Raw genomic sequence first — 23,270 nt, 5'->3', positions numbered from 1 at the left:
TCCCCCATCCATCTTCACCAGAAAAGTGCTCTCAATGAAATATAAACTAGAAGCTCTTGGGCAAAAGCTTTAGAAATGCTGTTCTCTGGTTCCCTGCATCCGTAGTATGCAGAGAGTGTCAAAAGGGGCTGCCATTGCTTTATTGCAGATACATAGAACATAAATCACAGTCATATTTATAGCTCCTGTTGAGTTAGGAAGAGCATATCTATTGAAATTAACAGCAACCAATGTCCACTGATGTTAATATTTTCATAATCCAATCCCTAGAAAGTGACATGAGATGGTGAAAGCATTAAAGGCACCATACTTTTAATATGATGTATATTGTGTTAGGTATAACTTACTAATTAATATAACCATATATAATATAGTATATCATGTAACAGGAATGGCGAGGTTACATGTTATCAGTTTGAGTGGTAATATATTTAATGACTGTCTTCTGAGTTAGGGATTTGGAGCAATGTTAGACTGCTTGCCTAGCTTGAATGAGACCTTGTATTCAATATTCAGAGCCAGATAACATTTTTTTAAGTTGTAACTTTACGATTAGAGTGAATGGCTTTCTCTAACTTATAAGATAGTCAAAATTAAAATAAGAAAATAAATATAAATTAGCATGTCATAGGAAATAAAAGGAATGAATAAACATCACGCCTTTTCAAGTTAAAAGTTTAAGTAAAAATGGAAAATGCATAAGGTTATCAAATAAGAATGTATTGGTAAAACCTAAGATTTATTACATGAGAGGAGAAACATCTCCTCACACTTGTCATGTTGTTATTAGTAAGCATAACATTTCTGAAAGAAATTTGTGTCTATGAAAGCATGTATTTATAGTCAGCACTTCTAATTTATAGGAAACTCATGCATGCAAAAATATGCACGTAAAAGGATGAACTGATAATCCAAGATATGTTTTAAGCATACCAAATGGAAAATTTCTAAGATTCTCTCATATATGATTTACATATATGTTAAAAACCGCTGTTCAATAATTGAAAGAATGTGCCTTATTTTAAGAAATTAACTTGGAGTGATTCCAATTATATATTGTTACATGTGGCAGTAAGATGCAGAAAAACCAGTATAAGATGGTATCTTATATGTTTAAAAGCATATGCTTACACATTTGTCCATGTATTAAGGAAATTATATTTGCAAAGGTGTTAACTGATATATTTTAAACTGTGAAAATGTACTGCTTTTAGAAACAAGAGTGAGATGGAACAAAGATCTGGGATGACAACATGAGATAATTTCCTTTATTTTTTTTAAAAAAGAATATATACTTACTTTTTGTTTAAAGATTTTTTTTAATATTCACAACACATATATCTTTAGAAGAAATCATCCCCAATTTACTCCACTCCAATTCCTTCCTTACATTTTCCTCTCAGCTTTATGTTTACTTTCTTTCATTCTCTTTGTTAGTCTATTCCCACTGAGTTCACTTAGCACTGTCTGTATACACATGGATGTTGGACCATCTGAAGAAAAGTAACTCTCCCCCAGAAGCCATCAGTTGCCAATAATTCTTCATGTAGAGGTTGTGGTTCATGACACCCTCCTGTCTTCACACAGGGATTTTGTTTGTCTTGATCTTGTACATATCTTGTGAATGCAGTCCCAGGTATTATAAGTTAATATGCTACATTGTCAGGTACAGCAAATAGTCTTTTGCTACAGACATTCTTTTTCTCTAGCTCTTAATCCTTCTAGTCACTCTTATACAAAGATCTTTTGAGCTTAGTGATCCAGTCTTTTATTCTCTGCATGTTTACTGGTTCATAGTATCAGTATTAATCACCACCTATTGCAAAACAAACTTCTCTGATGAGGGTTGAGAGATACATTCATCTAGAGGCATAAAGATTAAACAGTAGGCACCTTATTACTGAGAACTTTTAACAGAGTCACAGTACTAGAGTCTCAGTTGAGGCCTGCAGTCTAGCCAACCACATATTTTTGGCACAGTTAACAATACCAGGCATGGGGCTCATTTATGGCGTATACTTTAAAGACACTCAGACAGTGGTTGGTTGCTTCAATAATATTCATGCCGTTATTGGACAAGTTGGCATATGTTCCTGGGCTGGTCATTATTGTGGTATCCAAAGCTCTCTTTTGGGTAGGACTGATGGCGACTTTTTCCCTCTACATGGTATCTTCCAGAACTAGTCAGGGAGATGAAGGTTGATACTAGCTTGATTTCTCCATGTCTTATGACTTAGGTGTGTGGTGTCTTCAACAATATGGCCTTACCATCAAGTTCTGGAAGATAACAAGGTCAATGGTAATGTTTTAGGGGAAATTTTTAGAGCCCCACTGGACAACAACTGAAAAATAGATAACTCATACCTGGCACTGATCATTATTTTTATTAGTTTTTTGAAAATTTCAAACAATGAGTTTTGATCATATTCATTCTCCCTTTTCCAAGGGTTGGGCTTTCATTTGACAACCAGTTGTGTGTGGTGTAAGGTATTGTCCTTACATTATTGGATAATTTTATTTAAACTCCTTTTATATATGCATTTATTATGGAAGCTTCTGTGGTACTAGGTTGCCACATAACATTTTCAAAGTTCTTTGGTGTTGAGATTCTAATTTCTTACTTTCTCAATTTTTAATTTGGTTGAAATTTCATAAATGATTATGTAAAACTCATAAAATTGCTCAAAGTAGAAAATTCAAATTCTATAATTTTCTCCCTTCTATTTTTATTCTGACAAAATAAAAAAAATATTTTTAGGCTATTTTTAAAACTTTATATGTTTAAGGTACATGTTGAAATGTACATTGGGAAATTATGTAGTCAAACTAATTGATGTATCCTTTACCTCATTCTTGTGTTAAGTTATTCTAGAAAATGCAAGTAAATATCTGTTTATTTCAGATCAAAGTAACTATACCACTAAAATCCAATATGGTAAATTAATACATTCACTGAGGTTGCTTGTATAGAAGTATGAATGACTCAATAGCTATGCAACTGGAAAATTCATCCACTCTTAGTGATACCTCATGAAAAATGTGTTATTCTGTAGCTTTTTGCAGGATTTAAAAACAATTGAACACTTTTGAACATTTCTTTAATTTCTTAGTAATCACTATTGATTATATAATCTGGTAGAAACTCGTGGACCCTGTAAGTTTCAGGGACTTTTTGGGACTTGTGAGTGGCTCACTTCCTTAGCTAGTTCTGTTTACCTCCTGGGCTTAGTGAGAGCCCTTCTTCATGGTGGAATATTTCAGTTTGGAGGAAATTGCTATAATATCTTTACATAGTTACCTTTTGAGAGAATTTATACAATCTTGGTTATATAGTATATTGATAAATTTCTAGACATTTAATGCTCAGCTGTGTTTATGGGTAAAAAAATGTGTTATATGGACATGACCATTCAAAACTCATGCTAAGGACAGAATTCAAACCTTTGTAAGTGTTAAGCAAACATTCTAACACTGAGCTGTATCTTCAACCTATGTCTGTGAATTTTCAAGGGATAATAGTTTACCTTACACTTACTGGAGAGTAAGCCTAAAGCAGAGTCCTTTTTCCTGTTTTATAACTGGATCCTACCAGAATCACTTTTGAGCTTTCTAAGTTCAATTTCTAGTCTTTTGATTTTGACACTATGCAGTTTTTCAGTAGAATTCAAGACTCAGTTTCCCATTTTACCCAATATTTTTGTTGATATTACATAGTTGTTTTATTACAGAGTTTATGCATACTTTTGTCATTCAGTAGAATATATCATGCTTTTAAAATGTCATGATGCTATTATAGGATCTACATACAAAAAGAGCAATTGAATCTCAGAGATCTTGACTGACAAGGAATAACAATTTTTCACTATCCATGTGACATTGAGCCTGATTTCTCATTTGTTTTGATAGGTAATGTTGATTGCTAAGTTGACAGGTTCTAGAATCACTTAGGAGAAAAACCTCTGGGCATATATGTGATCATGTTTCTAATCTAGGCTAATTATGTTGGAAATGAAGCAGGAAAGAAGAATAGAAAAAATTATAGGGATAGGGAGGAAAAAGAAACCTCTAACCCAGGAATCTTTGTGATATTTCTCACAATCTGAGAATCAGAAATTCTTGCCGGGCGGTGGTGGCGCATGCCTTTAATCCGAGCACTCGGGAGGCAGAGGCAGGCGGATTTCTGAGTTCGAGGCCAGCCTGGTCTACAAAGTGAGTTCCAGGACAGCCAGGGCTATACAGAGAAACCCTGTCTCAAAAAACAAAAAAACAAAAAACAAAACAAAACAAAACAAACAAACAAACAAACAACAACAACAAAGAGAATCAGAAATTCTGCCACAAAATTCTGCCACAATTAGGATAAGAAGACTCTTTGAGATCTTTTGCTTTTCTACCTGAAAACTTGCAGTCGTCTAATGATCTTACTAAAAATTCCCTTTATAATAAAGAGTATGCCCTGTCTCCCTTTTGCAAGTCCAGGGCATTTTGGTTTTACCTTCTACCCACTCTAAGTCCTTTCCAGACCGACTCTTTAATGTCACTTATCACAAAGAGGGAGAAAAAGAAAAAGCAAAGATTTCTTGGCAACCTTAGTGATGTTGCTGGATATCCCTCAACATGCTCTAAGTGGCTAATGCTAAAACACTTGATAGCAGCTCCCACTTGGGATGTCTATACTCATCCTTGGCCATGCTTCATTCTTTCCCTGAGCATCTTTCTTTTGCTTAAACTTCAAGCTTAAAGTGTTTGTTAAAATAATGCCATTTTAACAAACTGCAACTCTCTTTAAGAAGCCCACATTCACACTTTCGATGTCTTTTATTCATGAGTTCTTCTTACTATTTTTAATAAAATCCTGGTTCTGCTTCACACTGGCTAGTCCCGACATCCTTTCCTGCACTGAAACTACAAATCTAGGGTTTGCTTCAGTCACGGTCCTTAGAAGGACAAAGGAATTCCTCTAGCTGCTGTGGTGACATTGTAGAGCTGCACCTCTGTGTCACCACTGACAAGAAGATTTACCCTATGTGTAGGTGGCATCAAACTGTGGGTTGGGTCACAGGACTGAATAAAAGAGAGAAAATGAGCCGAGCAGAAATGTTTGCCATTCTCTTCTTTTTAACTACAATTCAACATGAGCAGCTGTCTCACATCTTGCCACCACACCTTCCAAGTCACTATGGATGGACTATACTCAGGAAATGTGATCCTACATAAATCCTTCCTTGAGTTACTTATCAGGAATTTTGTTTCAGCAATGAGAAATGTAATGATTATGTCCTTGAAATTATAATTTGTATAATTTGTATGATTCACATGATCTTAACGGGTTTGCTACTTTATTCTACTTGATTAAAGAAAAATACCCATACTTTTAAATGAAAGACCCTAGATTTAGGTAGAAACATTGTACTAGTTACTTTTTGCCACATATTGTTTTTTCATTAACTAATTAACTAATTAGTTAATTAAGTGTATGTCCTGATTGCAGCACCATTCCTCCTGGTTTGCCCATGTTCATAAGCCCCTCTTCTAGCACCACTCTGCTTTTCCTCTGAGAAAGGAGACACACGCCCTGGGAATCAACCCATCCTGGCATACCAAGTCATTGCTGGACTAAACATATCCTCTCCCACTGAGCCCAGACAAGGCAGCCCAGATAGGGTAATGGGGTCCTTGGGTGGGAAACAAAGTTAGAGACAGCTCCCACTTCCCAGTCGTTGGGGGATGTGCATGAAGACCAAGCTGCTATTTTGCTATATAAGTGCTCAGGGTTGGGGCGGCGCCTAGGTCCAGCCCATGCTTGCTTGTGGTTCAGTCTCTGGGAGCCTTTAAGGGTCTAGGTTAGTTAACTCTATTGGTCTTCTTGAAAAATCCCTATCCCCTTCATGTCCCTCAATTCTTTCCCTAACTCTTTTACATGAATCCCTGAGCTCTATCTAATATTTGTCTGTGGGTCCCTTTGTCTGTTTCCATTGGCTGCTGGTGAAGCCTCTCAGAGGACAGTTACCCTACACTCCTGTCTACAAGTATAGTAGAGAATCATTAATAGTGTCAGAGACTGATTTTTGCCCATGGGATGAATCTCTATTTGGGCCAGTCATCGGTTAGCCATTCTCTCCATCTCTGCTCCATTTTTGTTCCTGACATATTGTAGATAGGACAAATTTAGGATTGAAGTTTTTGTGGGTGGGTTGGTGTCCTATCCCTCCACTGGGTGTCTTGCCTGCTACAGGAGGTGGCCACTTCAGGCTCCATTTCTCCCGCTGCTAGGAGTCTCAGCTAGAGTCATTCCTGTAGACTTCTTGGAACTTTTCCATAGCTGGTCTCTGGCTGGTTCTGGAGATGCTTCCCTCCATCCCCACCCCTTCCTGCAACTGATTTCCATACTCTTTCCCTGGTTCTCCCTCTATCTGTTCCTTCTCCAATACCCTCTCCCACCCCAGATCCCTCCCTTTATCCACCTCCTATATATAGTTTATTTTCCATTCTGAGTGAGATTCAAGCATCCTTGAATAACAAGGCCCTCCTTGTTACTTGACTTATTTGGGTCTGTGGATGGTAGCTTCATTATCCTGCACCTTATGGCTAATACCAATTTATAAGTGAGAACATACCATGCATTTCCTTTGGGGTCAGTATTACCTCACACAGGATGGTATTTTCTAGTCTCATTCATTTGCCTGGAAGTTTCATGATGTCCTTGTTTTAAATAACTGAGTAGTATTCCATTGTGTAAATGAATCGTATTTTCTTTATCTATTCTTCAGTTGAGAGGCATCTAGGTTGTTTCATTTTCTAGCTAGGATAAATAAGGCTGCTATGAACATAATTGAGCATATGTCCTGTGGTATGGTGGAGCATATTTTGGGTATATGCCCAGGAGTGGTATAGCTGGGTCTTGGGGTAGAACTATTCCCAATTTTCTGAAAAATCACCAAATTGATTTCCAGAGTGGTTGTACAAGTTTGCACTCCCACAAGAAATGGAAGAGTGTTTGGGTCCCCTTGATCTACATCCTTGCCAGCATGTATTGTCACTTAAATTTTTGATCCTAGCCATTCTGAGGAGTTTAGGTGGAATGTCAAAGTGGTTTTGATTTTCATTTCCCTGATGCCTAAGGATTTTGAACATTAGGTTAAGTATTTCTTAGCCATTAGAGATTCATCTGTTGAGAATTCTGACTAGCTCTGTACTCCTTTTTAAATTGAGTTATTTGGGTTGTTGGTGTCTATCTAAGCTCTTTTTGTTTTGGATTTTAGCTCACTGTCAGATGTAGGGTTGATGAAGATCTTTTCCCACTGTGTAGGCTGTTGTTTTGTCCTATTAACAGTGTCCTTTGCCTTATAAAGATTTTCAGTTTCCTGAAGTCCTATTTATGAATTGTTGATCTTAGTGCCTGAGATAGAGGTGTTCTGTTCAGGAAGCTGTATTCTGTACCAATGCATTCAAAACTATTCCTCACTTTCTCTTCTATTAGATTTAGTGTATCCAGTTTTATGTTGAGGTCTTTGATACATTTGGACTTGATATATGTGTAGGGTGATTAATGTGGATCTATTTGCATTCTTCTACAGATAGACATCCAGTTAGACCAACACCATTTGTTGAAGATGCTTTCTTTTTTCATTGTATGGTTTTGCTTTCTTTGTCAATAATCAAGTGTTTGTAGGTGTGTGAGTTTATTTCTTTGTCTTAGATTTGATTCCATTGATCAACATATCTATTTCTATACCAATACCATGCAGGCTTTTTAAAATTATTATTACTATTGCTTTTTACATTTTAGGATCATGGATGGAGATAACTCCAGAAGTTCTTTTATTGTACAGGATGATTTTTAGCTATCCTAGATTTTTTTCTTTTTCCTCATGGAGTTGTGAATTGTTCTTTCAGGGTCTGTAAAGTATTGTTTGTGTTGAAAATTTGATGAGGATTGCATTGAGTCTATAAATTGCTTTTGGTAAGATGGCCATTTTTACTATGTCAATCCTACTGATCCATGAGCATGGGAAATACTTCCATCTTCTAATATCTTTTTCAATTCCTTTCTGTAGCGACTTGAACTTGTCATACATGTCTTTCACTTGCATGGTTAGAGTTACACCAAGATATTTTTTATATTATATGTTTGCCACATATTATTAATCACATACCAGTTATAATCACAGTTTTATGGGTTAAGTCAAAAGCATGCCTTAATTAAACCATTACCTGAGTTTTTCAGACAGATGGGAAAAATGTCCAAGATGAGGTATACAACACTTGTGAGTATACATGCACACATGTACACAAATGACATATGCGAACACATACACACTTATTCACATAACACACATATGCATTAATGTGTCTATACATGCACACACAAACATACAGCACACATAACATACAGACATACATGCAGGAATACCCCCCAAACATTTATAAGCACACAAAACACATGCACACATATATGTATATTTGTATATGTGCACACATATAAACACATGTACATATATACACATGCATATACTGTTAACTATTAATCCAAACCATACTGTATTTGATTGCATTATAAAATACTTGAATACTAACTTTCAAATGGTAACATTTCCTAATTTCTTAATTATCATTGTTATTATAAAAATATGTATGTTTCTGCACAAATATAATAAACTGAGCAAAATACAAACTTGTAGGCTTCAAAATAGCTTTTGCCTTAGTTTAGAAATTAGAATATATTTCTTAAGACTTTTGAAAATAAAATACAATTATTATATTCTCAGACTATAATAGCTAAAGTGTGAGTACTGTGGTATTCACATTTCTACAAAATGTATTTTCCCCATTAACACAGTTATTTCCCTCAAAATACAGGGATATTCCAGTGTTTGGGAAGACAAGTAAATGAATTTACCTACATTTTGCTTCTCAGTTTCTGCTATGTTGCTTGATGGTGAGACCCCAATTTTGGTTGAACTAAAAGTGCTTTTAACAGATATAACTGTATAATATGCTTCATCTCTCCCAGTGTGGGGGCTAGTTATGGAAGACAGTATCTTTTTATTTCTCTCAGGTGTACAAATGATTATATTACCAGTCATCTGAATTTATAATGTAATACAGTTTTTAATATGAGACTAGAATGTGAATACATGTATATTGTGAGGAGGACTTAATAATTCTTAAATTAATGTGGGAAATTGGAAGAAGAAAATGCCTGGTGATTTTAAAGAATAAAGAGTGGGCACTTCATTGCCAGATTCTGAAGCTAATTAGAAAGCTAATTTTTTTTTTTTTGGTCATAGGTCTGTGCTCATTCCAAATGAGATGGAGAAATGTAAATGAACAAAATTTGAAGGCCAAGAAAGAGATCTAAAACATAATGAACATGGTGTAGCAAATCAGTGACAGCAAATGGATTTGGGGATTAATGGCTGGTAAAATAGTAAGATATCTTCAAAGTTATCACAACGGACATCAAAAATCTTCAGTTTTAACGATAAAGCACTAATTCCAAGGCATTAGGTTAAGACCTCTGTGATGCTGCACTATTAAAAGACCTTCTTTTTCTCCCTTCAAACCTTCTGTCTTTTGCTACTCCCTCTCAAATTAGTGGCCTATTTTTTTATTATTATTACATCTATAGCAAGTAAATACATAAACACAGACTGTTGTTTTCCTTTAGTATTGTGTTCTGTCTATATTTTTAGGGCTGGCTACTTGGTATTGCATAACCATACTAGGGGCTTGTCTCTGGGGAAGATGAATTCTCAGTCTCTCAGCAGTCATTAGTTACCTGTTGTTCTTCTAGGAGTGGAATTATGCTTTCCTCTCCATGTTGCCATGTCAACGGGTGTTTTTATCATTCAGCCCCTGGTTAAGGAACCATATTGTTAAGATTTCCTGTGTGTGGTTTCGCTGTCAGGGAAGTTGGTCTCAAACTTGCTATCTTCCTGCCTTAGCCTCCTGAGCCCAGGAATAACAGGCAGATGGCTACACCTGGCTTGACTAGCTAATGGAGTCATCACTTTCTTTAAAGCAGAAGCAATATAAACACTGAAAAGACAAATATCAAGCTCTAAAACATGTATTTCCATTATGAAATAAGATCATAAAATGATAGTTATTTGCAGTTAAAACAAATATGGAAACAGATATGTGACCCTTCAGCACAGGGCATGATAATAAATAATACTATAAATGAAGAAATAAAAGTAGCTAACAAATAGCAAAATTGTTTTCACTGACTATTAAAATTATGGAAATGATGGAAAACTACACAGAAAATGTTTCATCACTCATTTATCTATTTTGTTATCCTAATAAATGTTATGGTATTTACAAATATTTTTTCTTATAGGAGATGAATATGGAATGAGAAACAAAATTCATACAAATGTAAAAGTCAAAGAAAAAAAGCAATCAAAACTATAGAGTGAAGAACAGATATCATCAGTATCTTGATTTACACTTGGAGATCTGAGGAGAACTAGGTGAAGTCAGTTCTCACTTTTAACCTTCACTTGGGTTTATGAGGTGGAATATAGGCTGTCAGGTTTATGCTGCAAGGACCCATAGAACCTTTTCACAGACCCAGCACCATGGCTTAACACTGAAGTCTTTGAGGGACAATCCAGGACAACATACAGTACTGTTTAGTGATCTTTAAATCATTACAATATATTCAGTGAATATACAACACAGTATATTTACATTGCCCTAGTCCAAAAATGCTTCAAGATGTGTATAGAACTCCTAGGTTAATTCAAAACTCCTGGGTTTTTAAGAAGAGAAACAAAAGAGTTAACATCACAGACAACAATAAAAATAATACTATTTGAAAACATGTTCAAGGTCTAATTTCCTCAGCATTGCCTTCAAAATATTTGCTTTTTAAATAGCTGATAATTAGGTACGTTTTAAAAATTTAAACACCCTAAAATGGTTATACCCTAATGACTTTTGCCATTCTGTAACTAACAACTGGTTTGCCCACAGGAACTGGTCAATTGGTCATTTAGGGAGGAGCAGAGGAACGGAGAGCTGCTGTTTATAGTGTGCTGTAAACATTTTTCATTATGTTTACTATCAGCTATTAGTAGTTATCAGGTTCACAAGCTTTTGAATATTTAATAATCAGCACTCTAGGAAAATACTAGCTTTGTGTGTGTGTGTGTGTGTGTGTGTGTGTGTGTGAGAGAGAGAGAGAGAGAGAGAGAGAGAGAGAAAGCATGTACCCATTTGAAAATAACATGGGCTTTATTTATTTACAAATGCAAAAGCAATAAGAAATATATGACAGACTTATAAATACACAGGATTTGTTATGAATCTACTTGCAGATAAAAAATAGAAATACATAGGGATTTGTTATGAATCTACTTGCAGATAACATATGGAACCTGTTTGATCTCTTTGGCAAGACTATTTAGGCTCCTTGACACCTATAAATGTGAGCTTGTGTCCATTTTGTGTTGATGCTTCACTTTTAAAAGTTTTACTTTTTCAAGTTTAACACTTGATAATATGAGAAATGCCAATGGCTTCATACATTGTTTATTATAGATCTACTATAAAGTGTGTGTGTGTGTGTGTGTGTGTGTGCATGTGTGTGAGTGCGCACATGGGGTGTTTCTGCTTGAGAATAAGCATTTTTATATATTCACATATTTGCATAAACTATTTACAGTTTATTTTGATGTCATATATATATATATACATATATATATATATATAAATGAAGATTCTGTGTGTGTGTATATATATATATAAGGGCAGAATCTTCATTTTCTTAAAGCTACTAGAATATATATTCTTTTTATTATGCAAAATTTCCATTGATCTAAGTGTTTCTGAATCATTTGCCACTTTCCAGGAACCTAACCAACATGTAAATTGAGAGATGTTAATATATATGTCACTAAGTTGTTTTTTAAGAATCACAGCCCAGAAAAAGAAAAGGCAAACAGACTAAATGAGAGAGATCACTGCTCAGAATCCAGAAAAATCTCAGGCAAAAGGCAACTTGTGATTAGATCATTCGCATCACCCTTGAAAGGAAGTGTTACATCTTTTAAAGAAAAGTGACATTTTCCAGAACTCATTTTTAAAAGAATGTATCAGCTGACCATCTTAAAAATGTTGAGCAATATAATATCTTATTAGAGCTTTACATTCACATGTGAAGGAGTTATTCAGGGCTACCTTATATATCTTCTAAAAATAACCTGGAAACTTAAATAAGCAAAATGATCCTGCTGTGACAAAGTTTGGTAATGAAGTTCAGAAATGAGCTGGTGATTGAAAGCATTAACAAACAATATGGTAGTCTGGACTCATGTCTGCTGCTGGGACTAAACCCTGGCCTTTGGTCAAAGGAAAACACAGGGACATCAGAACAGTGAGTGAGAGGGTATAGAGGCCATGCTGTAAAAGCTTGTGGAAAAAGGATGGAGAAATTTGGGGAGTGTGTCAGTTTGTACTGAGAAGTACAGGACATACATCATTTGTGAACTTTAATGACCATGAGCTGACTGCTGGTCTCTAGAACTAAGGGGCTAGGACACAGCTTGGTTCTGGTACCTACTAGGAGGTCTGTAATTACTTAAAACTGATCTTGATGCTACAGAGTAGGATAAAAATAGGCTTCGGTATTTGCAAGTTCAAACAACCTTATATTGAAATGTTTTAGTATTAAAATTTGTTTCTGGGAGGCTGGAGAGATGGCTCAGTAGTTAAGAGCACTGACTGCTCACCCAAATGTCCTGAGTTCAATGTTCAGAAACCACATGGTAGATCAGGACCATCTGTAATGGGATCCAATGCCCCTTTTTGGTAGGCCTGAAGAGAGCTACACTGTACTCCATATACATAAAATAAACAAGTAAAATTTTTAAAATTTCTTCTGCACTCAAATGTGGTTTTTATCATGACCTTCCTAAATAATGTTGTATAAAAATTATTTACATAGCATTTATACTATATTTGTCTTATAATTAATTAGGATGCTTTTAAGCATATTGGAAGATGTGTGTGCATTAGGTACAATTACAATCTCATTTCGTATAAGGGACTTGACCAGCTAAAGAATTTAATATCTATGGGTGTCTTAGCCAGTGTTTTATGAGTCACCACGAACACATCAGAGTTTATAAAGGAAAGCATTTGATTGGGTTTGCTTTCAGTTTCAAGTATGTTGCTAGAGAAGTTTTGGGAATAGTACATCTGAATCTAAAGGCAGTAGGAAGAGAGAGATTTCAGGACTTGGGATTTTGAAATTTCAAAGCCTACCCTCAGTGACAAAGTCCTCCAGCAAGGACTTACCTACTCTAAGTCACACCTCCTAATTCCTCTTCAGTAGTGCCACTCCTTGATGACCAAGCATAAGAGCCTATGGTAGCCCTTCTTATTCAAACCATCAGAGTTGGGATCTTCACATCAATGCCCTGGTTAAACAATAGCTGACTACATATCAAGTGAGTATTTCTGACCTCAGAACAGCAGAATTATCACAAGCAGCATTACTTGTCCTGAGTTCAGATTCCAACTGCAGTTATATGATCTTTGTCAATTAACGCTCTAATCTTTACTTTCCTTACTTCTGTAATAGGAGTAAGATTATGAGTATATCTAATGTAGTGTGTAGATGAGAAAAGGTAATGTATACAAAAGAACTTTGAATTCTATTTTAAACTCTTATTTAATGTGCTACTTGTAAAAGGGAGAGACATATATGATGAACTGCATGGATATGCTTTTTCTGGATAGCTACTTGTTATATGCTCTTTGCCTGTCTCCTTTTCTCTGTGTATACACAGCTAGACAGCATTTTCTAGCCTTCCTTGCAGTCAAGCAGTAGAACTGCTGCCCAGTCTCAGTAATATCATATTGGATAAAGTTAACATATGTAGCTGAAAAGACTGACCCATGAAAATCTATGATATACCCTTTTGCATTCTAATTTTTCATTTCACTTGGATAATGGAAAGGACTTTAATGATAGACAGTGGAAGTAAATCATTTAAGGAACTTGGGTTCTTAGGCCAACACTTTGCGGAGAGCCACCTGGAGGGCCAATTGACCACAAATGCTTCCACTGAACAGCTGATAGACTGGGGTTGCTTTTACAGTAGTTCTTCTGTCTAACCTATGAAAACTTGGCAGACAGTAAAGGTCTTGATCAGACAGTATCAACAAGAAAATAGTATCTAACAATTGTGCAGTTACATTGGGCAGGGATTAAATAGAAATCAGTAAATGAAGTTCTTGTAGGAATTAGACACAAATGCCTAAACAATAAGATGGTAGAATTGTGGAAATGTGGGAAAGCAGAAGATACCTTGAGTCAGGAATAAAATCTACATTATCCTAAGTGGATAAGTACCTGGCAGATAAGCAATAACACTTAGAATTAAGAAAATAAAACAATCTGGACCGATGGGTCCACACAGGGAATCTTCCTTGTCAAAATATGAGCATGGTTCAAAGTATGGTTGGGTTTGGATGAAATTATAGTTCAAGAAGTTACCAATGGCCGTTTTTCTTATTGAAAAAATGGCCCATAGATTATTGTCTTAGGATTTTTATTGCTGTGAAGAAACACCATGACCATGGCAAATCTTAGAAAGAAAAGCATTTAATTGGGGCTGGCTTACAGTTCAGAGGTTTTGTCTATCATCATCATGGTGGGAAGCATGGCAGCATGCAGGCCGTTCTATATCTGAATCTGCAGACAGCAGGAAAAGAAAATAAGCCACTGGGCCTGACTTGAGCTTCTGAAACCTCAAAACCACCCCTAGTTACCCATTTCCTCCAAAAGTCCACATCTACTCACATGTCCTAATCCTTTCAAATAATGCAACTCCCTGTGAACCTATGGTGCCCATTTTCATTCAAGCTACCACAATCATACTAAAGAATCGGTACACAAATATAACTTTCTGCATCCCAGTTGTTCTATGGTGACCATCAGTGATTTGTCATCAATCCTTTCACATATGCTGATTATTTTCCCTTAAAAACACATTTTTCTTTTGTCTTTATTTTTGTTATCCAACACTGCAATCTATTTTTTAAAGCCATGTAAGATTGAAGGAAGCTGATTTTATATAAACTCAAACAATAGTTCACAATAATGAGAGAATTCTAGAAGGAATTATTTGTGTCTCAGTATGAAAATGAATTTGCAACTTTTTTATTTATACATGGTACTATACTCTGTTTCTCAAGAGCAAGACCTATACAGGTAAACAAGGACAGTTTTCCTTAATATCTTTTTGAGAACTTCCTTGACAACTATTTCATTGAATCTCTATTTAGTAGGAAAAAGCAGATTTATAAAAAAATAATAAAAATATGGTATAAAAACTGAATATTCTAAAAATTCAATAAGCTGATGAAAAATGAATTGATATTGGGCAGTAGAGAAAAAGTTTCTTAAAAGACAAGACATACAAATACCAATGGTAGTGATTATGGAATGAAAATGAATGATCCCCACCTTCAAATTATTCTCTGAAACTAATTCAGTCAAGATTAATAACAACAATACTCAACAAGCAAACAAAATTAAAATTGAGGCCTAGGAATATTATAATAAAATTGTACAAACATGTAAATTTGAAAAATAGTTAACAGTGCCCAACAGAAGAGAAACACCAGTGAATTCTCTGAACTGAAACATAGGGAAGATTCAAGATAGTCCTGAGATTAGTCAAGCTTTCCAGAAACAGCAAAGTAGAGTTCTGGTTGTTCTTTGAAAGCACAGCCTCATTTTGTGTGAGTGCTCCAAAATTTGTAGACCCTACGCAACGTTCTCAGTGAACCCTCACAACAATCTCACAAGGAAATGAAAGATTTTAAAAATATGAAGAGGCTTCCATATCTGATCAAATATGTCCACCAGCTTAGATGAAAACAAATTTCATTTCTTTAAAAAACAAGTTCTGTATACTGTGATCTCCTGTGCAATGCCCTTCAATCTTTAAAAGAGCACTGCTTTTTAATAAGCTCTAGTCTAAGGTAATATATATATATATATATATATATATATATATATATATATATATATATACACTTCCAGGAATTGATCAATTTACTTCGGGAGCAACAGAATAGAAGCCAAAGGTCACAAACTGTCGGTTTCATTTATTTTCTAGACTTAAAATCTATTAATTAAGATTTTTTTCTCTCAAAGAACTTCAGGAAAAAATTATTTCTACTTTTAGAGTTTTAAAACGTCTTTTAGTAAATTATCTCTAGTTCTACTGAGAGAACAACATGTGTTTCAGAGCTGTAATTATGTATAATTTTTTTTCAATTTCCACGTTTTACAGAGCATTGGGCTCTGAGTATCTACCATACTATAATACAAATGATTAATTAATAAGTGGCTTTACACTACATAAGATCCACTTTGTCTCTTTGGCATGGGGGTAGATAGACTTTTATTAGGGATTTACCAGCAGTTTCAAGCTACTGTCTTGAATCTAATCAAGTTTAATCTTTGATTTTTATAGTTTCCAAATTTTCATTGGGATCCCGCCATGCTCATTCTATCATATATTTTCCATGGCTGCTCTCAAGATACAATGGCTAATTGGAATAGACCATATTGCCTAAAGCCTTTATAGCAAAAGTTTGTCAAGGTATCATGTAAAAGATCATGATTCAGGAATGTATCTTAAACTTTTGTTGTTTATTAATAAATCCAGAAGGGACCTAATGATGATTTCATGGCTAATCCTCTGACAACCGATGTCAAGTGTTGAGAAACACATGCATGAAGATGTTGGAGCTTGGTTTGAGTTTTGATTTGTCTCTGTCCTACCTGTCACCTGAGACAAATTATTCATCTTTGCTTCACTTTCTCACTGATGACACCCCTACAATCTCCCTCATATTTGGGGAAGTATTAATTTTCAGTAACATCTAAAGTCGGTCCTATGGTTATTACAATTAATGTAGAGTACCTTAAGCACCAGAAATGAAAAAAAGGAACAATTTAAAAAATTAACACAAGTTTTTAGGAGTGCTTATACTCCCCGTAAGGTTTTCTCATTATCTAGTTCATGTGACCTCCCTGTATTGTACTATCTATAAGGAATAGACAAGAAGTGGAGGATGGCCCTGTGGTCCATCCAATAGTTGACTGTAAGCATCCACTTCTGTGTTTGCTAAGCCCCGGCCTAGTCTCACAAGAGACAGCTATATCACGGTCCTTGCAACAAACGCTTGCTAATGTATGCAATGGTGTCATCGTTTGGAGGCTAATTATGGGATGGATCCCTGGATATAGCAGTCTCTAGATGGTCCATCCTTTTGTCTCAACTCCAAACTTTGTCTCTGTAACTCCTTCCATGGGTGATTGTTTCCAATTCTAAGAAGGGACAAAGTGTCCACACTTTGGTCTTCGTTCTTCTTCAGTTTCATGTGTTTTGCAAATTGTACCTTATATCTTGATATACTAAGTTTCTGGGCTGATATCCACTTATCAGTGAGTACATATCATTTGAGTTCTTTTGTGATTGTGTTACCTCACTGGAAAGAGATGCCTATTGGACAGGCAAACTTTATATGCCCCAGTACAGGGGAACGCCAGGGCCAAAAAAAATGGGAATGGGTGGGTAGGGGAGTCGGGGGGCAGGGTGTGGGGGACTTTTGGGATAGCATTGGAAATGTAATTGAGGAAAATACGTAAAAAAAAAATCATTGGGATATAGAATATGCTTGGTTTAGGTGACAGAAAAAAAAAAAAAAAAAAGAAGTGGAGGATGGGAAATGAATGCGACGGTGAAGAAGGATAAGTTCTGATTCAATTCGGCCTCTGGGGTTCTAAGTCTAGTATTATATCATACTACAGGTGCTGTTTAGCAGAGGAAGGCAAATGAGCAAGATAATTGTTTGATTTCTGGCCTGGGTGAGATTTGGAATTCTAAAGAGCAATTGCCTTAGAGCAGAAAATTATGGTTGATTTGTCATTTAAAGGCACAGGGATCTACTGATGTTTTCAAGAAAGAAGGAAAGACAGAGAGCCCAGAGATTTTGAAAGAATGCTTCTCCTGGATTGCAAGCCCAGTTAATTTCACATGTGTTGTCATTTCCATTTGCTGTTGTGCTTGCTCATTCATGTTTCAATGGCTGAGTGGCCTTGGACCTTTAAAGGAGGATTAATGTCAGCATGCACTTTCTAGGCCCACACAGTGGTTCTCTTATAGCTACTTTTGGGGCTGAAACCTAGGTCTTGGGTTTTATTCTAAAGATTTATTTATGTTTTTTATGTATGTGAGTACATTTTTGCTGCCTTCAGACACATCAGAAGAGGGCACTGAATTCCATTATAGATGGTTGTGAGCCACCACATGCTTGATGGGAATTAAACTCAGGGTCTCTGGAAGATCAGTCAGTGTTCTTAACCGCTGAGCCTTATCACCAGCTCCTAGGCCTTCGATTTTATAAGAACCTATATGAAACTTTTGGTTTCAGTCTCAAACATGAGATTGAGGAATAGTAGGCATGTCTTAAACTCCTTTCTTGATTATACCAAAAGTCTTCTAATAAATTAATTACTAATATTACTTATTTGTTTACTGATTTATTTTGAGACTTACTGGAGAGACTTGAGGTGCCTGCAGGGATACCCAGTACAGGAGAATTTAAGCAATTATGGCTGGTCTTGGTGGTCCATATCTGTAGTTCCAGCTACTGTAGAGGCTAAAATGAGGGGAATCAATTGAGTGTCCAAGTTTGAGTAAATACAAAACAATTCTTAAAGTTTAGTAAACATCTGTCTTAGGTGCTGGCCCAGTCTTTCAGAGGGCAGCTATACCAGCACCTGACTAAGACAAATGCAGATACTCACAGCCAACCATTGGACTGAGCCTGGAGACTACAATGGAAGAGTTAACAGAAGGACTGAAGGAGCTCAAGGGGATTGCAACCACATAGGAAGAACTACAGTACGAACTAACTGGACCCCTCAGAGCTCCCGCAGACTAAACCAAGACCGATATATGGTCTTGTCTATGGATCCTGATATATATGTAGCAGAGGACTGCCTTATCTGGCATCAATGGGAGGGGAAGCACTAGGTCCTGTGGAGGATTGATGCCCCAGAGAAGGGAGATGCTATAGGGGTGAAGCAAGAGTGAGTGGATGGGTAGGGGAGTACCCTTATAGAGGGAATGGAGAGGTGGATGTAAGGGGAGGGGGTGTAAAGGAAAGACTGGAAAGGGGGACAAAATTTGAATGTAAACAAAATAATTAATAAAAAATATAGTAAACAAGACTAAGCTAGATAGATAATAGACTTCTTGAATATTATATACTCAAAGAATGGACAACTGGTAGAAAATCTTCTGGTTATTTCACTTAGGTTTTATAAAGTTCTTAATCTATAAAGCAGAACACGGTCAAATAGAGATGTATATTTTACACTAGGCTCTAAGGCAAACTAGGTGAGTGACTATTCATAAGTTTATTTTCTGTAAAATAAGGCCAGTATGATCAAATTCTCTGAGTTGCAACAAGTGAAAGTATTATAATAAAGACTGACGTGTCCTCTGAATACACTCTACAGAGAAGAGGCTCTTCTTATTATGACAACTCATTATATTTTTTATGCTTTTCAAAGCTCTCTCATTTTGATCCCCTTTTGGGTCTCTCATACCTATGGCAATGATTCCAAATATGAACTAAGAATAAAATTACCAAAATGCACTATTCGATCACTCTTGCATCTCAGTTGCTTAAAAGGGTCAAAAAATAGTATAACCATGTGTTTTTGAACCCACATAGTTCTTTAAATAAAAGGGAAAATCCTAATAGAATCCTATGGTATTGACATAGTAGGGAATTACAGTAATTATGCAAATTAAAATAAGTCAACAAGATTCAGAACACAATACACGATAAGTAATGTTTTTTAAAATAACAGTCACTGAGCCTGGTCATTTGCACTTAATAATAGGATCAGGAGGGAGCCTAGTGTCTGAGGAGAACAGCTGTGGTAATAGATGTATTATAGCTTTGATAGGTTCACTCGAATAGTTTTATTTTTTTGTTTGCTTTAGATTATAGAATGCTCCCATAGCGCCATGCTATTGAAATTCCCATCATTCCCAGGGCTTTAATTAAATGATTGGATTTGACAGAACTTGAATCGAGGAGGCCCAGCACTATGTCAGTTTATGCCAGGATGATAGTATCAGAGCCCTGGCAAGTACATGCTTGGTTTTAATTTATGTCTCATTGTGACGCATAAGAAACATATGCCTCTGTGTGATTTGTACTGGATAGGCCATATCACAGTGATACTGTCCTCATAAAACCCACAAGATGGATGATATATTTCTTGGTTTAAGGATAAATTTGGACGTAAAAATGCAAGGTTGACTGAGGTTGTAGCCACTTTAATTCTGTTCTGTAAAGAAATTAGACATCACTCACAGCAGTTTAACACCCTCGCTTATCCACAATCTTTCTATCTATCCCATAGATACCTTGTTGAATAACAGGAGTCAGTATTTTATTCTACCCGATGTAGGAGATGTTGGAACAGTAATCTATGAAATGGAAACACTGATTATAAGCAGGTTTGTGGTTTTTCTGTCTCTAGTTAAAGCATCTTTGCATGTGGATCAGTATCTACATCCTGGATAACAAAAACACACCCATTTCATTATGAGTAACTGAGCTTGCTAAATTTTAAACCAAAACTAGTACTGAAGCTTGGGTGTATAGATAGAAGATGTGTGACTTAACAGTTCTTATTCATAGCTCAGGCATGACAGAAGCAAGTCTCATTTCTGTCTTGTTTGTTACTATTTTGCGTGCAGACCTAGGACTTTGATGTGAGTTTCATGATTGATAGAGAAGAAAATGCATAATAAACTTGAAAATATTGGACTAATAAAAAAGCATTCTTTTAGTAAAAGAGAAAAATAGGAAAATAGAGACAATTTCATGTCTGGTTGGGTTAAGCGCCCTCTAAAGCAGACAGAGAGATTTGTCTATAGCAGCACCCATGAAGTCTTACTGTATATTTTTACAATGTTTATTTATGCAGGGGTAAGTGTTGTAATGATACTTAACTGTTTTAGTCCAAATTGTGATACAGGGAAGGTAGATCCTCTCAGATTATTTTTCTTACAATGTGCCTTCCATCTTTTCTCCTTTGTGCCTATCTTGAATCTGGTCTTGTAATTCCCTCCATAGTAAGATTCAGATACATATTTTTCTACTATGCCTCTCTTCCTTTAAAAGCCTGATCTTTGTTATCTTTAGTGACTGCCAATCTTCATCTAGAAACATTGATATATTAGCAGAGATAGTTTCCTGAATATATTTCCTATAGTTGGATCTGAAATAACAGGTATATGTGAATCAAACATTCTGAGGCAGGCATCCTTTTACCACATTATTCAAATCACATCACAAGAGATAATAAGATGCCACAGAAAACTGGAGACAGGAGTTACAAACTTTGTTTTATGAACTTGCACTTAAGTTGCATTCTTTTAAACTGTGATGACTGCTCAGATTAAAAGCTTGTCAAAAAAGATCCCAAAATGCATGGTGTATTATCTTATTGTTGAGTAAGCCTCCCATGGAGAATGATGGAAAAGTTGGACAAAATATAAGAACATTTGTGCAAAGAATTTGGAGAGCACCTGAGGCAACTTAGGAGCCATGTTATTTTTGGATGCCTAATTAGACAGGCAAATAGATGATAAGTAGAAATAAATAAAGGTAGATAGATGGATACATAGATAATTTCTAATGCTAGGGTTGAACTCAGTGACTGGCACTTTGCTAAGCCAGTGCTCTGTACAGATCTTTCCTCCTAGTTTCTGGCCTGATATTTTGTGAGCTGATTTTTTTTTCTTGGAAGATATTCACTAGTTCTTGCAGTTGTGAGGCAAAGAAACCTACAGAATTCTGATGACTCAATATATAAAAGAAAGGAAAATTGAAGTTCAGAGTTCTAAAAGCTACCAAGACTTGAGAGATCTAGAGGCCAGAGTTAGAAAGTATAGAGAAACCAGCTTCTCCCTTGATGTTTTGTAGAACTGTGCATGCTCATTTTTCTGTACATGTGTACCATGTGCATTCCAGAGCCTACATAGGTATGAAGAGGGCACTGGATGCCATGGACCTGGAGTTAAGCTGCTTTGTGGGTTCTGGGAACCCAATGAAGATCCTCTGCAAGAGCAATGAATGATTTAAACTGTAGAGTTATCTATCTAGACTCTTTTGTTGAATTCTTATACAGAGTAAAGTTAGGTATTATGAATTAATTTGAAAATATGTCTTAGTTACCATTCTAGTGCTCTAGGAAACACTCTGACCAAGGAACCTTATAAAGGAAAGAAAATGGTATGAGTTCTGTAACCTTTAGGCCCACCTCGGAACATACCTTCTCCAACAAAGCTACACATCCTATTTCTTCCCAAATATTTCCAACAACTGGGGACCACATATTCAAATACATGAACCTATGGGGACCATTCTCATTCACTCTCCATAGCTTTACTATGTAAAACAAAATAAGATTCTATAAGATGCGGACCAGATTGGTAAACAACAGAATGATAAATAACTATAAAAGTTGAAAACCAGATTTGACTTAGCTTAATCTAGGATTGGGTTAGGTTAACATAGAACTAACCTAGCTCGCTATTGTTGTCTTAAATCCGTATAGTTTCTTTATGCAGAAGAGCTCTGCAAGTTTATTTTATTTTTAACAAAACAAGAGGAATAGAAGATGTGGAGATAAAGAAATAGTGGGAGTAAAAATGAAGGGTATGTGAAAAAATCATTTGGAAGCTTACTGTCTGGTAACACAATTAAAAAACAAAAAGACTTTGAAGGTATACACCACACAATGACAGAAAATAGCATCCTTAGAAGTAATAGGTCATGTAATAAATACTTCATTGTCAAATGTGGACTACCATTGCAGGAGATATTGGTTAGAGAAGACCTTGAGGTACTCAGAAGTAAATAGAATTGTGTCATTTACTTTTCTACTCTGTGATAAAATACCACAATCAAGGTAACTTGCTGAAGCTAGGGTGTGTTAGTCTTACAGGATCTGAGGGATAAGAGTCTCTTATGGAAGGGAAGCACAGTAGCAAGTTGTAGACTGGAGAAAAATGTTGAGGGTTCACATCTTGAATGACAACCAGGAAGAAGAGAGTTAACAGGGGCTGGCTTGTTGCACTGAACCCTCAAAGCCCATCTCCAGTGACATCCTCCTCCACCATAACTCTCAATAGTACCACAAA

The 23,270-nt window shown here is 35.9% G+C and overlaps 1 long non-coding RNA gene across 1 annotated transcript in view; it reads left to right on the top strand.

The window, feature by feature from the left end:
• Positions 1–23,270, top strand: part of Gm13481 (predicted gene 13481) — a 395,046-nt gene that overhangs the window by 186,895 nt on the left and 184,881 nt on the right. The window contains exon 3 of the long non-coding RNA NR_166463.1: positions 20,480–20,576. This is a non-coding gene — a long non-coding RNA (predicted gene 13481). The remainder of the gene's footprint in view (positions 1–20,479; positions 20,577–23,270) is intronic.

This window comes from Mus musculus, chromosome 2 (genome assembly GCF_000001635.26).
Source record: "Mus musculus strain C57BL/6J chromosome 2, GRCm38.p6 C57BL/6J".
Lineage (NCBI taxonomy): Eukaryota > Metazoa > Chordata > Mammalia > Rodentia > Muridae > Mus > Mus musculus.
Note: the sequence above shows the minus strand (reverse complement) of the source record. Positions and strands in the feature narration are given on the sequence as shown.